This window comes from Cryptomeria japonica, chromosome 3 (assembly GCF_030272615.1).
Source record: "Cryptomeria japonica chromosome 3, Sugi_1.0, whole genome shotgun sequence".
Lineage (NCBI taxonomy): Eukaryota > Viridiplantae > Streptophyta > Pinopsida > Cupressales > Cupressaceae > Cryptomeria > Cryptomeria japonica.
Genome location: NC_081407.1, coordinates 306,518,368 through 306,535,059, shown reverse-complemented (window position 1 = coordinate 306,535,059; position 16,692 = coordinate 306,518,368). Strand labels below are relative to the sequence as shown.

The window sequence follows — 16,692 nt, the reverse complement described above, 5'->3', positions numbered from 1 at the left end:
GCTGGTTTTTGGAGTGGTTGTAGGTGATTTTCAGTCATAGCTTCCTGCTCGAGTGATTGTTTTTTCCGGGTGATAGCTCGTTGGAAGCCTCTCTACTGGACGATTCATCATCCGAAGGCTTGTGTCAAGCGGTTTGGTGTCCATTTTCCTCTTGCTGATCGAACTTCCCTGCTGACCGTACATTTCCAGCCAACCCTAGGGTAGCGTGCAGCATTTTCAGTGGTGATTTGATGGGGTTGTTGAGATGGGGGTCTGATCGCCTATCCTCTAGCATTCATTTGCCGCCGGTTTGGAGCTATTTGGTGGAGTTTTGAGTGAGTTATGTGCATTTCATTGTTGCTGGTTCGTTTTTGGTGTTGTTGATAGTTTCATTTCAGATTTGTTTAAGTGTGTATTTGGGTTGTAATTTCAGTATTATCCATTGTAATCTCTAGTAGAACTTTCCTTCTATTAGAGTTGACAATTCTCTTGTTCTGATAGTAGTTGCAGGATTCATTATTGTAAGATTGTTTTAGTAATACTAATCAATCCCTTTGCTGCAATTTACTTGTATTTCCCCACTGCATAAGTGGAAGAGGCTGGCCCTGCCACCTATCTCTATTCTATTTTGTACTCATGTCCTCCCACTGAATAAGTGGTTGAGTGATAGTTTATTATTTCCAATCCTCCCGCTAACTAAGCGGTGGAGTTGATAGTAATCTTCATTTCTTGTCCTCCTGCTGCATAAGTGGTATAGTGATTGTTGTTTCAGTTGTTTGGTTTGTTCTTGGTTGGTTTACCGCCAGGAAGTTTCAGAATTTCCATCACCTGTTGTATAAGTTGAAGGGGCTGGCTTGCCGCCCAAGTATTGTAATACTTTTCAGTAATTTGCAACTAACGATTCCCTCAACACTCTATGCTCTCATCTTCTCAGATTGGGCACTTGGTGATCATAAAGTGGAAGGGTTGCAGTTTTCAGAATTATTGTATTTTCATTGCTAACCCTAATGGGTTTTTGTTGTGTTGTAAACTGCTAAATTTCAAAAAGAAATTGTGGGGATATTACACGTTTCCACGTATACTCTTGTGTTTTGTCTTCATTGTGTGGTGTTCTTTTCAGTTTATAGTGTGAAGCTTACATTTTAGTATTCAGATTAAAAGCAATTTATTAAAAGATCAAATTGGATAAAGTTTTAACATTTATCTAATACTGATTCAACCTCTCCCCTCCCAGTAGTAGATTAGTGTTCTACAGTAAGCCTTGGTGTGATGCAATCAAAAGGGGGAACTTAGATTTGCTATAAGTACAAACCAAATTGTAAAAAATTATACACACACACATACACCAATATACATAGATCATATATTAACATACTTCAATGCCTTATATATGTCTTTTAATTCATCTTTACTCACTTATCATCTTTCTTATTTTTATATACACATTTTTTACTATTCATGCTCTTATCTCCCACTTTTCCCTCCTTATTTAGCCTCTCAATGCCTCTTTGTAATGCATTTCCATCATATCCTTTCTAAATTATGCTTAGTTATTTGTTCCCACGAGTTTACCTTTTTCTTTATGAGATTTTACTCTTTTATAGTTTATTTAGGCATATTAGAGATGTTTTAGGGTTACTTAAGTGGCATATAACCCATACATGAGTCCAAAAATGACCCAAACAATGTGTTGTACTGTACAACCTTTTGTATATATTCTCCCCAAGCATAAAACATTGATTTGTCCTCAAGAATACCTGATGATATCAACCTTTTTTCTCAAGGGGAAATCATGATGGCTTTTCTTGCTATGGATCTTAATTAGTGTGAGAGAAAATTTGCTTAAGAACTCTTTGTGGTGTGACATGTTTCCATTTTGTTTGTGTATTTTCAGTTATTCATTAATTAATGATGGGGCTAGGTTCTAGGACACCCCTTTATTCTCTTTACTTCTACTTCTAAATTAAAGGGAGTATCTTCATCTTACCTTGATTTTATCAGTAAAACTGAGATAGTATGTCTTTTTCCTTTGAGGTGAAACATCTCTAGTGATCAACATCCTATCTTTTTCTTTCACATCCATCTCTACGTTTTTGGTTTCCTTTTCCATCCCATCTATTTCAATCAAGTCAATGTGGAGAAGATGATTGACCTTGGTTATATTTCTACTATTCTATGTGGCACAAACCTAATAAGTTCCCAATTATATGAAACCTCTTGTGGTATTGCAATTATGTTATTCCTCTTAAATTGGCTCTGTGCCTTTTCAACTAGGGATGTGATAACAGGTTGGATCCTTGTATGTACTTGATGTACTTTCCCACCTTGATCACAAAATTTAAAAAATGTAACAAAAATTTATGTTATCTTATCCTAGACCTTTGTTTCACCTTTTTGTTCTTGTTTTATAATCATGAACAAGGTAGTGACATTAAAGCCAAATAAAAGAAGACCCATGCCAATTCGTTTGTTGTTCCTCCTTTAGTCATGAATTGATTAAATATTTAAAATGTTTCCTTGGATTGGAATCTCCTTTATAAATTGACATCTTGTGTATCAACCATTCCTATTTTACAAATCTAAATTTAATTGCAATCTCTAGATTACTCCATGTGAGGATGTCCTGCTTATATATTTTCTACCATTTGTTGCATTTCTTGTCAATATAAAATCTAAGATTGCCAAGTCATGTCCCCTTTTTGTAATAATTTATATTATGGGCCGAATTGCCCTCCCTTGGTCCCATTTTTTGCACATGTTCTTCCATTTCTTTCTCCTAGTGTTTGCATTAAGGTTCTCAAAGTATTTGAGTTTGAAGGCATGCTTGATGCTCTAAGTATTTGTTAGTTCTCGGAGTTTTCAAGTTCCTTGTTTAGTCATGCTTTCTCATCAAATCCAACCTTTCTTTGTCCTCGTTGAAATTTTAGACTACTTCATTTTGTCATGCCCGCCATACTTCCCGTTCTATTTCTTTGCTTTTGTCTGACTTTTGGACCTATTTTTACTAGCACACTCATTGCTCCACCTCCAACACCTCAACCTATGGTATGAGTCCTGTGGTATCCCCAACCCCCGATCCTTGATATTTCCACCTTCATTTTTGCTCTCTCCACAATGCCCCAACATGTGATGTAATGTCATTAATGGCTAGTTTCAGTTCCATAACTTTCAAAAGTGGGACTTTTTCTGCCCATAATTGTTGTTAAAATTTGGAGTTGTGGATTTACATTGTGGTTGACCCATTATTGTTGTGATGGATGGAAAGGAAAAATATGTCTATTCAAGGGGCATCATCTACACTTAATCTATGTTACCCGTTTGTTAGCCAAAAGCCCTAAATTCAGGTTGAATTTGAACCCAGTTTGGATTTTGGTTCAGTGTAAATGGGGGCTCGTTTTAGGGCATAGAAAATTCTTGTGGGTTCGTCTTGAATGAGCTCATATGAACCATAATGAATTTCGACACATTTTCTTTTGATATTGCAATGGATTAAGGGAATTTTTTTTAGTTTTTTTTGTTGAGGTGGAAATAGTTTGCAGCTCTAGTAGTTGAATTAGGTTGGGACCTTCTCAATGCCCTACATTTTTTCAATAAAAAAAATGCTTGACAACACTATCCCAATAATGGGTAGGGAATTTATTATTAATGAAGTTTATTAATATAATATATATATATATATATATATATATATTAGTTATATATATAAATATATATTGTAAACTTCATTATGAATTATTAATACAATGAAGTTTATTATAATATATAATGACATTTAATATAATAATAATATTTAAATTATTATATAATTTTACATATATATTTTTTGATTGATTAATATTGCACTAAGGAGGTTGAACCCAAAATACATCAGAGTTCATGAACGGTTTGCAAAAAAGGCCAAAATTCCACATACAAAATTTTGCCAAGTAGCAGAGTTGAGCTTCAACACCTTGTTGTTCTCAACCATCATCTCCACTACTACCACACCTCCGTTTGTAGGGGGAAGGGCAAACAACATGGGTCATCTTGTGGGCCTTGCTGCCCCAACAATTTCCTTGAGTAGGGTACAACATAATTTGAGGCCACATGCCATCAGTCGATCTAAGGCCAAAGCCTACCATTGCCATGTCATGGTACTTTGCCATTCCTTTCTAGCAACAACGTTTCACTAGCTTCTACATAAGCCATTTCACCGCAAGATTCTTCTCCTACGCCTAGAACAACCATGCCATGAATAATGATGCAATATAATTGTTGACTTGATATCGGTAAATAAACACCAGGCAATCTTCTCCTAGGATAGCCTTAATGGCTTCTAGGGCTTCCATCTTTGTGGCATTTGAATATTTTCCTTAAATAGTAGTCCATAATCTTGCCCTGGAAGGCCATCTGCTTGTCTTTTGCTCTCAAGAAAATGATGGACTCTATCTCTTTGAATGTCATCCCCATGGTCTCATGTGTAGATAAAGATAAATGTTGCCATGTCCAGTCGGGGCTTAAATGTTCGCCTATTGTTGCTTTAAATGCCAATGTCCTCCCATGTCCTATCGATCCCCCCCATTGTACTTGGGAGTGGACCCAAATCCTTTAAAACCAACCCCACAATTTGCTATCATTTCGATTGCCCACTTGTACAGTTTGTCCGCTTCCACATTTCCCTCTCGGTAAATGTGAGATAGTTTGAAAATCTTCCAAACCCTCTACGCTTTACCAAATTTGTGGGATGCATTTCATGAGCTTCCAATTTGGGGTATCTTGACGACATATGGCATTGATTGTGTTCAATGAATCCCCTTCCAGGTGAAGCTTCTTGTAGGCATTTATAGTGTTAAGCCAATCAAGGCTACCTTGGATTCTTCTTTGTTCTTTCCATCTGGAAATTGAATGACCTCTACTGCAATCATGTTTCCATTTTGATCCCTTAGAATGCATCCAACTCTTGATGGTCTTGTATTTCCCCGGGATGCTTCATTGAAGTTCACTTTTACCCATCCTTCCTTTGGGGGTATCCAACTCACACTTAATCTCGAGTTGTTGTAGGGACCAGTCCCTTCGGCCCTACAAACTGGGGGGATTATTATACTTAGTATAATATTATCAATATTTAATATATATATTATATTATTTATTTTTTATATTTATATATTATAATATTTATCATGGCAAATGAAGGTGAATATTAATAATTTTAATAAAATGAACTAAGACAAGCTTGGGTAGAATATCAATATTATGAATATTAATAAAAGCTATAATTATTAAGTTACCGGGGTTGGCACTTTAACCTTGGATGCGGGTGCATGTTTGTCTTGGGTCCGGATTTGGGTCCGGTTCGGCTTTTAGTTCACTATAGCTTTGACTTAGCACTTGACAAAGAACCAAAATAAAAATCGATTCCTCTGATTCCTTCGATGATCAGCGGTGGTGTTAAACAGTGATGTCCATTTTGAGTCATTTCAAATTGTAGGGGTTTAATGGACAGAAAGGGACTGCTTTTCCTTGGGTTTATTAATTTTAAAGTTTTTTAGCGAATTCAATGATATATATGTTATAATATATATATATATATATATATTTTTAAATTTTATTTTATATTATATTATATAACAATAATATTATATTATAATTAACAATTAATATATATATATATATATATATATATTTTTATTTATTTTTGTATTAATGAACCAAAATGAACCCAAACCCCTTTTTAAAATTTTACCAAACCGGCGAACTGGGTTCTCGAACCCAAACTGGTGCCCGAACCCGAACTGGCAACTTACATTATTATTAATACATATTGTATTTATATATTATTTTTTATATTTCAGTTATATTTTTATATTTTTATTTTGTTATTGATATTTATATAAATGGATATTAGATATATTTTTTATTTTACTATATTTATTTATTATTAATTTTATATATATATATAATTTTTATATGTTTTTGTATGGACTAACCCAAAAGAAACCCAACTCCACATTTATTTTGATGAACACAAACCCGAACCAATACCAAGACCAGTAACTTAGCACTTGACCAACTCCTTTTAGAATCTGCTTTGAGCACTTGTGTTCAAGCATGGGAATCCTTGGACAAAAAACTTAGTGATTTTAAAAGGGAAATTATTTGGTTGCCCTAAACTTGCCCTATAGTGCCTATTAAAGGAGTTGTGTAAAGAAGGTTAGACTGAATATTGTATTTGCATTTTGTTTGAGTGAGAACTTGAGTTTTCATATTTCTTGAGGATGAAAACCCTCTTGAAACACCATCCTTACACAAACAAAATGCAAATACAATATTCAGTCAAACCTTCTTTACACAACTCAAAAGTAACTCTTCAATTTGTCCTCAAATGAACTTCAACCATCTTATCAATTCCTTTTTGTCTCTCCTCAATTTGAGCTTTCCAAATGAGGCCTTCAATGAAATTGTGTGTTATCAACTTTTGATAAAACTTGCACCACTTTCTCTTTTGTGACTAAACGCTAGTTCTTCAATTCTCGCAACTCTACGGGCCTTGATTCTTTAATAGATTCAACAGCATTTGAGGCGTTTTCCAACAGAAGCCAGTGACCAAGGAGCAGAATCAGACTTGGAACAAGTAAATAAGAGGCAGAGCAGAAGTAAATTATTGCAGATCAGAAGTGAATTATAACAGAAGAATGTGAATTTATATCACAAAGTCAGTCTTCAAACAAAGTGTTGAGTAATAAAGATTGACGAATTGGCATGAAGGGATGGAAAGAACTATCTGTGGACCAATCTTGTGTGAATTAGTAATATTGTTTTTAATATTGTTTCTGGTAATGCAAGACTTGAACTCTCAGTCATCATAAACCTTTTGCCTTGTATTTACATAGGATCAAATTTATAATCACAATCTAAGGATTTTATCTCTTTTGTCAACAATGTTGGATGCAAGAAATGATACGTGAAGAGAGATACCTCAACAACATGCAGAGGGAGAAAGACTTGGCAAGCCCAAAGATTGCAAAAGGGGTCGATGGAGGAAGATTCAACAATGCAAAGGAGGGCAGCCTCAAGATGTTCAAGGAATACAAGGTCAAAGATATGAAGGCTCCAAGTCATGCAAGGATGAAGATGAAATGCGAGTGCAAAGTTCAAGGCACTCAAGATCCATATACATGAGAAGGGAGTGATACATGAGGGAGTTGAGTTTCAAATGAAGCAAGGTTGATGTTGGAAATGAATGCAATTAAGCTGATGAAGAAAACTCAACTACATGAATGTGCAGGTGCAAGTATCAACATATTCAAGACAAGAAACCAGATGAGGGTATTCTAAGGATGAGGAGACTAGGTCGTGCAAGGGATAGACATGTGGAAAAGAAAGACATCTCAACAATGTGAGAGGTGGAGATGAAAGTACAAAAGAACGTGAGAGAAGACAAAGTCAAGACATTGCAACATGAGGAAGGATTCATCGACAATGCGAGTAAAGAAGAATAGTACACGATGAAAGGCTCTATAACTAAAAGATGATCAAAGACATCAAGGATTGACATCATGACGACAAGAGAGGAAAAGATGAATAGTAAGGAATGCATCTCTCAAGCAGATAGTTTTAGAAGAGTTAATCAAAGTTAGAAGATGATGCAATTTGGGAATATGATCCATCACAATCAGTCAAAAAGCCAAGAATGTTGAGTATCAAGAGATTTTGCTTGCAATGGGATATCAAGTCTACAAAGCGTGCAAGCAGCTGAGGTGGCACTTGATCATCATCGACTAATCTAGTGATGCCACTTCAACATGTCCAAGTGCTTTGACATCATGAAGGCAAGAGAGGAAAAGATGAATAGTAAGGATGCATCTCTCAAGTAGATAGTTTCAGAAGAGTTAATCAAAGCTAGAAGATGATGCAATTTGGGAATATGATCCATCACAATCAATCAAAAAGCTAAGAATGTTGAGTATCTAGAGATATTGCTTGCAATGGGATATCAAGTCTACATGGTTTGCAAGTAGCTGAGGCGGCGCCTAATCATCATCAACTAATCTAGTGATGCCACTTCAACGTGTCCGAGTGCTTTGAACCCGACTCATCCCAAGAAGACAACTATATGTGTGGAAGGCACTAACTTTGATGTAACAACTCAATTTTCTCATTGGTCTGAATTCAATGTAGGACATGTGTCCAAAATGTTGTAATGATCTTATTGGTCGAAGAGGAGTTAGTTGTAACTAACCCTAATTAGGGTTTTGTTGTCCAAATCTTGGCCTCTGATTTAGAATCTATCCTGGCCCTTGAATTGTAATGGAGATCTCTATATAAAGTCTCAACCTTCTTATTTGTAAGGGTTAATAGAGTAGTAGAAGAATAGTTGGCTAAATAGAGTAGAGTAGAAGGGAAGACAAAGATTGTTGCAAAGGCTTGATAGAATAAACATACTTCTTTCTTCAAAGATATGGTGGATTTTGTGTGTTATTTCAATGTGTTGCATGGTTTCTACTTCTCTAAGTTTAGATAAAGTTTAGAAATGTGATGATATGTGATGAATTCCTTGGTTCATACTTTTTGTGGTTTGTTGATTGTAAGCTACAGTGTAAAGTTAGCCTGAGCCTAATTATGGTTGTTAAGTTTGATTGTGAATACTTGTTCAAGTTGCGCCATTTTTGGGTATTTGTATGAATATTTGCAATAATGAAAATCACTCACTACCTTAAGAGATCGCATCAGTTTTGTGTAGTTGTTATCATGACGAAGAAAAGCTTGGTTTGAAGGAGTTTGTCTATCAAAGCATCATCCATTATTATCATTGTCCTTAGGTGTTTGATTAGATTTCCCTAAACCCTTTATCCCTTTGATATTTCTCTTTAGGTGTTATGTTAGTTTCAAATTCTAGCTACAATTCATAACAATAAGTCCCTATGTGATACTATCAAGATCACATCATTACAATTGAGTCTATCCTATTGCATGTCAAGACTTGACTAAAGAAACCTTGGGGTAGCCTTACTTGATCAAATCATTTAGCAATTGAGATTTCCTTATTCAAGAGATGATAGAATACTTAGTATTTTATTCTATGTTTGAAGTGCATAAAAAACACATTAACAAGACTCTAATGAAGAGTAAGATTTGGATCTCACAAAATTATCTCTAGAAAAGAAACCTACTAGTTTCAAATGGGTCTACAGAATTAAATGCGAAGTATATGGGACACTTGACAAGTACAAAGAAAGTTTTGGTGTAAAAGGCTTTGCACAAGGAGGAATTGATTGAGGAGACATTTTCTCCTATTGCCAAAGTGAAGACAATCCAACTAGTTCTATCCATGGAAACATAGTTTGGGTGAAAGTGCACTAGATGGATGTAAATACTGAAGAGTGTCATCCTGAATCCTGATTGAAGATCTTCTTAAAGAATTTTACATGTACCAACTGCAAGGATTTGGTGTGCAAATTGAAGAAAATTCTTTATGGGCTGAAATAGGTATCTAGGGTGTGGTACCTAAAGATTGATAAGTACTTGGGAAAACAAGGATTTTGGAGAAGTCTCTTGGATCTCAACCTCTATGTCAAAGGAATGGATGGTGATGTGATAATTCTAGTTTTTCATGTTGATGACATCATCATTACAGGTCGTGAGCTCAAAGCATTTGAATATATAGAATCAGATTCATGGTTCACTTGACATGACAGATCTTGGCCTCTTACATTTATGTTTTAGGTGTAGAAGTTTGGCAAACTAGTAGGTAGTTTTTTGTTTCCCGATCAAAATATGCCAAGGGTTTATTAGATAGGCTTAGAATGGCAATTGTAAAATTTCATTTTCCTCCTATGGAGCGAAGGCTAAAACTTTCAGCCAAAATTGATTCAAAGGAAGTGAATGAATAGTCTTTTTGCAGCTAGTTGGAACCACTAGGCTTGATTTTGTAATGTCCCCTTCCTAAGCACTTCATGTAATGCCCCCTTCCCAAATTGCACTAATTTTACCTAAAAACATAAATTACATAAGCTAGTGTTAGGGCTTGAACTCACCAAACAATATTTTGCTTAATAAAATGAAGTCCTATTTGTAGATCCTACACACAAGCCAAGAACATCTATGTATATATGTATATATTTATCTCATCACTAGGGTTAGGTGAAATGCATGATTAAACTACTACTAATGCTACACCATATTAAAGTTGGGGAAGGAGATAGGAAGGGCTTGCTTAGAGCCATTTCTACACCAAGCCCAAGAGAGGTTGCCTCTTTCAACGCTCTTGCTCCGCTTGGTGGCTCATGCTAGCTTACCCCTCAAATCCTCTTCTCCCATGCTAACAAGTCTTGAGGTTAGGAAGAGATTGTAATTGGGTTACGTGACTCCTCAAGGTAAGGGCCCTTAAGCTTCAAGACGCCACCTTGGGTCATTCTAGAATGGCCAACTTATAAGTCACTCAGTCACTCCTTCATTACAACTCATAACCCTTCCTCTCAACTAAGTATCTCTATAAATAATCTTAGTCATCTTTGGAAAATACACAGCATACATTCCTAATAAATGGAGTATGTTTTGATATATTAGACATATCTAGATCATATTTAACTATTCTAAGATAATCATTCATAATCAGATTGCATACTTGTTAATCCATTGGTAAAGGCTGAGTTCTTAATGTTGTATTAGAAGTATTATTGCTGAGATAAATAAGAATAATATGACAGTCATATATTAATAGACTGATACTTCAGTTAGGGAAATCTGATGACTATGAAATGATAGAGTGATGTAAGTATTACCAGCAATAAATCTATGGACATAATGTCCTGATTGTGGGTTACCCGAAGGTGTCCAAAGTCTGATCTATGTGGTCCGATCCAGTGGGATGCGCTGACAATATAGCGTGCTGACTCTGTGGTGTTTTCCTTTTTGTCTGATCAAACTTAATCTGGCTGCCCTTTTTCTGTTTGATGATAATGCTCTGACCAGAACGTGGTCCAGTTAGGAAATGATATCTTGCTGTCTTCCTTGCTGACACGTAGTTTTCCTGTCCTCGAGCATTTGCTATCCTTTTCAATAAGATGCAGACCTTTGATCTTTCTTAGCGTAGATGGTCCTCCCCCTTAGAATGATATTCCACTCTCCTTTAATATATCATGATGGGGTGCGATCTTGGGTTGCAGCACTTAATACAACTTATCCTCTTACCAATTGCATCTCTTTGTAAATAAATTACTATTGTTTTGAGTGACATCTCACCCTTTGGTATAACTCTTAACAACCGATTATCATCTAATTAGTGTCTCTCATTTATGGTTTGGTCAACATACTAAGCCACTAATCATCTCTAATATTTCGATATCTTTTCCCTAGTAACAATTGCTGATTGCATATGATCGTGCCCAGTAAGGGAGTTGCGTTTAGCATCTATAGTCACGGGTGTTGGTTGAAAATTTTGTACACTTGGGGAAATATACAAAATTGTGGTTTCAACCACAGCACACGAGTAAAAACTCTCCTAATTAAGGGAAGGCTCCCCCTATCTAACTAAAACTGAAATAAAAACAAGATGGGACAGCAGTCTTCCTTCTTTCTTCAAGAAAGACAATATCCTTTTCTCTTCATAGAAAAGGATAGCGATTGAATATGAACAATAGTAACCACTTTTAAGTAAAATGAGAGAGAGGAAATGAAGTTTCTTGAAAGCGCGAAGACTTCCGTCACTTCCTTTGGGACGGGACAACAATATCAAGCTCAAAGACTTGACAATTGGAAGTCCTATCTACCCTTTGCTATACTAAATTTTACAATGAATAAAAGACAACAGCTCAAAGACTGGAATAATTTATTCTTTTAACACAAAGACAAGAACTAATGCAAGCTCAAAGACTTGCTGCTATTTCCTATCAAACAATATTTTTTCCTCAAGAATAGACGCAAGCTCAAAGACTTGCTGCTCCTTCTAGAGATTTCCTATTTTAATTAATCTTCTCTACTTGTAGCTCAAAGACTTCAAATCAGATTGGACAAAGCTCCTTTAGAAACACTTTGCATAGAATAAATAAAAAGAATCAAACTCAAACTTGTAGCTCAAAGACTCAAAACTTGAGTAATCCTTCTTTATTATTCTTCAAAACCTTCAATTCACATAAATAAGCCCAAAGACTTCTTGCTGTAAATTTGGCAGAGTTTTTGCTTGCTTTCCCAAAAAGATGAAGATTACAAAAGACCCTCTCTTCTATTTATATGAGAGGAGCCTTGAGAAAAAGGTGGGAGGATCCTAACTAACTTGAGAAATTCCTTCAACCACCGAGACCTATTTAACAACTAATTATGACTTCATTAACTAACTGTTGTGACCTTTTCACACATCGCCCCATTTTGGCTGCTTAGTGGGCAATTTTGCGTTTCCCGTGCCCGAGTCTCGGAGTTTTGATCATGCCTAGTGCCGTCTAGGGTTTTTTGAAGTGTTAGGATCAAGTTGCAAAAGATGATATTTTTAATGATCCTAAGTTTTGTCTAAGTGTAGGCATATTGAGCGTTAACGTGTTTTTAAACACGCGCATCAGTGATTTTAAAGTGCCAAGATATTCACAGACCTTTTGGAATTGTTTTCTCGCTCCAAAGGTATTATTTAAATTGGTTTCGCACTTTATTCCAATATTTTCCTAGCGTTTCGCTCATATTTTTGGAAAATTATTCTAAGTCCAGTTAAATTTATAGTCCCTGAGTGATTTTAAGTGGTTAAAATGATAAAATCCTAAGGGAAATCCATATTCCAAGGGTTAAAGGGTCAAAATCCATGCTAGAGGTGATTTTCCCCTCACATTCTAGACTACCCAACCCATTCCCCCACTCAAAATCCATACTACACATGGGTTTCCCCTGGAATCCATATTGGCCACTAATTTCCCCCACTATTTATCCACACCTGGGTCGAATTTCCCCTGGAGATGCTAAAATTTGGCTAAGTGTCAGGATTTATCCAGACTGCCATCGAATTTCCCTTGGGAGTGCGGACTGGAGTGAAAGGATAATTACATGCCTGGGTCGATTTTCCACCAGGATTTTTGTGACAACTAAGTGAGGATTTTTGTCCGGATTTTTATCCAGACAGGGATCGATTTTCCCTTGACCATTTTTGTGAGGATTTTTGTCCGGATTTTTATCCAGACAGGGATCGATTTTCCACTAGGAATATTATGAAGTGTTTTGAGTCCGGATTTTTGTCCAGACTGAGGTCGATTTTCCAACAGGGAGGTTTTTTTTTTTCAAGTTAAGTGAGTTTTGAGTATGGATTTCTGTCCAGACACCCATCGAATTTCCCCTGGGGGGTGATTTTTGCAAAATGAGTGCATTTTTGTCTGGATTTTTGTCCAAACTCATATCGATTTTCCCCTGGGATGGTTTTTATGTGCATTTTGATGAAATTGAGCATGGATTTTTGTCCAAGCATGGGTCGAATTTCCCCTATGGGGTGAATTTTGATACTGAAGTGATTTTTTAAGGGATTTTTTATCCCAACCTATAGCAATTTTCCCCTGGAGGCTTTATTTTGGATTTAAATTGCAATATTTTAATAAATAAGCCCCATTTTGATTGCTTTTAAATAATTATTAAATGATTATTTAAAATTTAAAAGCAAATTTAATAACTTGCAATAATTATTAAATGTTTGAACCTTCTAGAAGCAAGTTAGGGTTTCACCAAGCAAGTATTTATACAAGTGTTTTTTATCCCACATTGCTTGTGTGGTGAAAGTTGGAGGTGAAAGCAAGTATATGAGAGGAACTTCAGCATTATTTTATTATTATTTCTGCCAGGTGTCTCCATGAAAGCGATTTTTCTCCAAGTTGGGCGAATTTTTTAGCAAGGCGTTTTGTGAAGTGTGGGATTGAGGATTTATTTTCCTCCATTTTTTCCAGCTTGCTGATTTATCCTCATTGGCTACCATTAAAGACCAGTTTCAGATTTTCGATTTTGCTAAGTTTGGCGATTTTTTCCAAATTTAGCAATTTTTGGTAAAAGTTGGCAAATTCATGATTGGAGACTTGGGCGATTTTTCCTCCACCATTTTTGCTACTGTTCAGACCTTCATTGCTGCAGATTGCTGCCATTAACAACAATTTTCAGAATTTTGAAAATTTCGATTTTTGCTAAGGAAGGTGATTTTTTGTGTTTGGGGTATCCAACCCCAACTTGGGCGATTTTTCCAGATTGCTGCCATCCTTCATTGTTGCAGATCAAGGCTGCCATTGGCATCAATTTTTAGAATTCCATTTTTGGTGCTAGACTTGGGAAAATTCGATTTTGCTTGGGAGGTGTTTTGGTGCCATATTTTGATGATTTTCATGCATGTTTGGTGGCTGCCATCACTTCCAGCTTGCTGATTCGCTTCAGATCTGAGGTTTGCTTCAGATTTTGACGTCCATTAATGGCTGCCATTAATTTTTAGACTTAAGTTTTTATTGCCCAGCCAATTCCAACTTAAACATTTAGCATTTGGAGGCATTTTATGGAGTTTTCTGTGCACTTTTTAGACCATATTATCGCTGTTGCAGGTCTGAAACTGTATTGTTAGGCGGTTGTCCTCAGAAATTTTCATTTCCAGCCACCTAACCAATTTTGGCGAATTTGCTTGGGGCTGTTTCCTTAGCAATTTTTCATCATTTTCAGGGATTTAAACCACTTTGCAAGGTGCTGGTAAGTCTGAAGTGTTCGATTTTCAGACTTGTCCTCAGAAAACTAAATTTTACCAGCCATACTTACATTCCAGAAAATGATTGTTTTCATCAATAAAACTGATATTTATTGATTTTATGAACATTTTGAAGATTACAACATGTTTTGAAAGTTTGAATTTTCAGGTTGTCTTTAGAATTTTGACCCTTATTGTTGACTGCGGAAGGTGTCTTCAGACATTCATTGTGTAAAAACACAAACCTTTCACACTCTTCCTAAGTCATCATCAATCCGGTATACTCCTTTGCATTTTTGTTTGCATATTTTCTAAGCATAAGGAGGTATAAATGATTTTTATGGAAGGCTTCCATGCCTTAGTGTTGTCACACTTTGAACGTAATTGCTAAAATTTACTAAGTGTATGGATTATTTTCCTGACTCCATGCTCTAAACTAGCTAAATCTCTAGAAAGTCAGGAATTTTATTACAAGTATTTATTTTTATCCTAGGACTAACTTCTAGCTTCGTACAGGTGCGATGTCAAAGTCAGGATACAAGGAAAGGAAAGAGCTGCTGAAGACTGGATTTTATCCAGAGTTTAAGATTTCATCCAGATGGAAGGAGATCACTGATACCAACATGCATTTCCTGGACTTCGACCAGATGCAGCGTCGGATGTTCGGATCCAAAGATCAGGTTCCTTCTTCAGCATATGCGAATATTATGAAGAGTGGCGTTTTCTATGCCGCTGGGTTTCCACAATCCATACAGTGTAGTGAGTTGATCTTGGAATGTGCACGATGTTACGATCCACTCACAAGAATGATCAAGAGTCCTAAGGGTGTTGTCATCACCTACCTTGCTGAGGATGCCATTGCTGAGGTGTTCGGAATTCCACGCGGAACAAACATGAAGGATGTGACCAAGGAAGATTATGCAGACAGATACATGAAGAAGATGGGTGTATGCAAGAGTTTAATTAATAAAGAGTGGATGATTGAACCTAGGAATCATCATTCCAAGGCTCCCAAGACACTTATGTGCGTAGATTTTAAGGAGGAATATAGTGATTTGATATTCCTACTCAATAGAGTGATGGGAATGCTGCAGGGAGCAATATTTCATGGATGGATGTTCTACTTCATCTAGGATTGTCTCAGAGGAACACTAGTGAATTGGTCCAAGATCATAAGCGACAATCTGGATTTTCAGTTGAGGAATGTAGAGCGGTCCAAGTCATTCGTCATGACCTCTTACCTGGTGTACTTGCTTGCACGATTTGTTTCATACAGAGGACTAATATGCAAAGGTGAAGTCGGGAATGGGCAAGGACAGTTTAAGAGTTATGAATGCTACCCCCAGCTGAGCATGCACAGAATTGAAGACTACAAGAGAGTGAATGATGCATTCACTATGTACATCACACGGATGTTGCAGGGTGGAATCCACAGAAGATTGTCCAAGGAGGCAACAGAGTTAATAGAGAAATATGGATCGTGGTATATACAGTTTCCCACTTTCACATACCTCAGGATTCATGGGTTTCAATCTGAACCCTACAGACTACCTAGGTATCCAACTGACAGAATGATATTGTTGGAAGTGGTAAGACAGCTTCTAGAGTTCGATGTTATCCAGCGAGAGAAGCACAGGACAGGAATGATGTTCCCTATTTCAGTTGGGAAGACGTCAAAGGTCTGACAATCCGCCATAGCTGCCAGCATTGCAGGTGAGGAGATTGCATTCTACAGATTTGCAACATACAAGAAGAGAGAAAGATTTGATCCAGACAAGAAGGTCGGAAGGATCAGAGGAGAGAAGTTCACTCATAAGGTTGACATAGAGGATTATTGGGCTAACTTAATGGACGAACAAGCAGTGAAGAGAAGAATGTGGTCCAGAATGTCAGTGGATTTCATGAGGAAGTGTGGACTTTTCCTCATTCGTGATCAGGTATTAGATGATAGAGATCATACACACCCACATTATGAGAATGAAATGAAGAAGGCAATCCTATTGCCAAATTGGTCAGAGTCAGAAGAGACTGACTTGAATGTATTGATGAGAGAG

General features: G+C 36.5%; 1 protein-coding gene across 1 annotated transcript in view; it reads left to right on the top strand.

Annotated features, from left to right (window-relative positions):
• Window positions 1-16,692, top strand: part of LOC131034284 (chaperone protein dnaJ C76, chloroplastic) — a 227,455-nt gene that overhangs the window by 88,774 nt on the left and 121,989 nt on the right. The window lies entirely within an intron of this gene.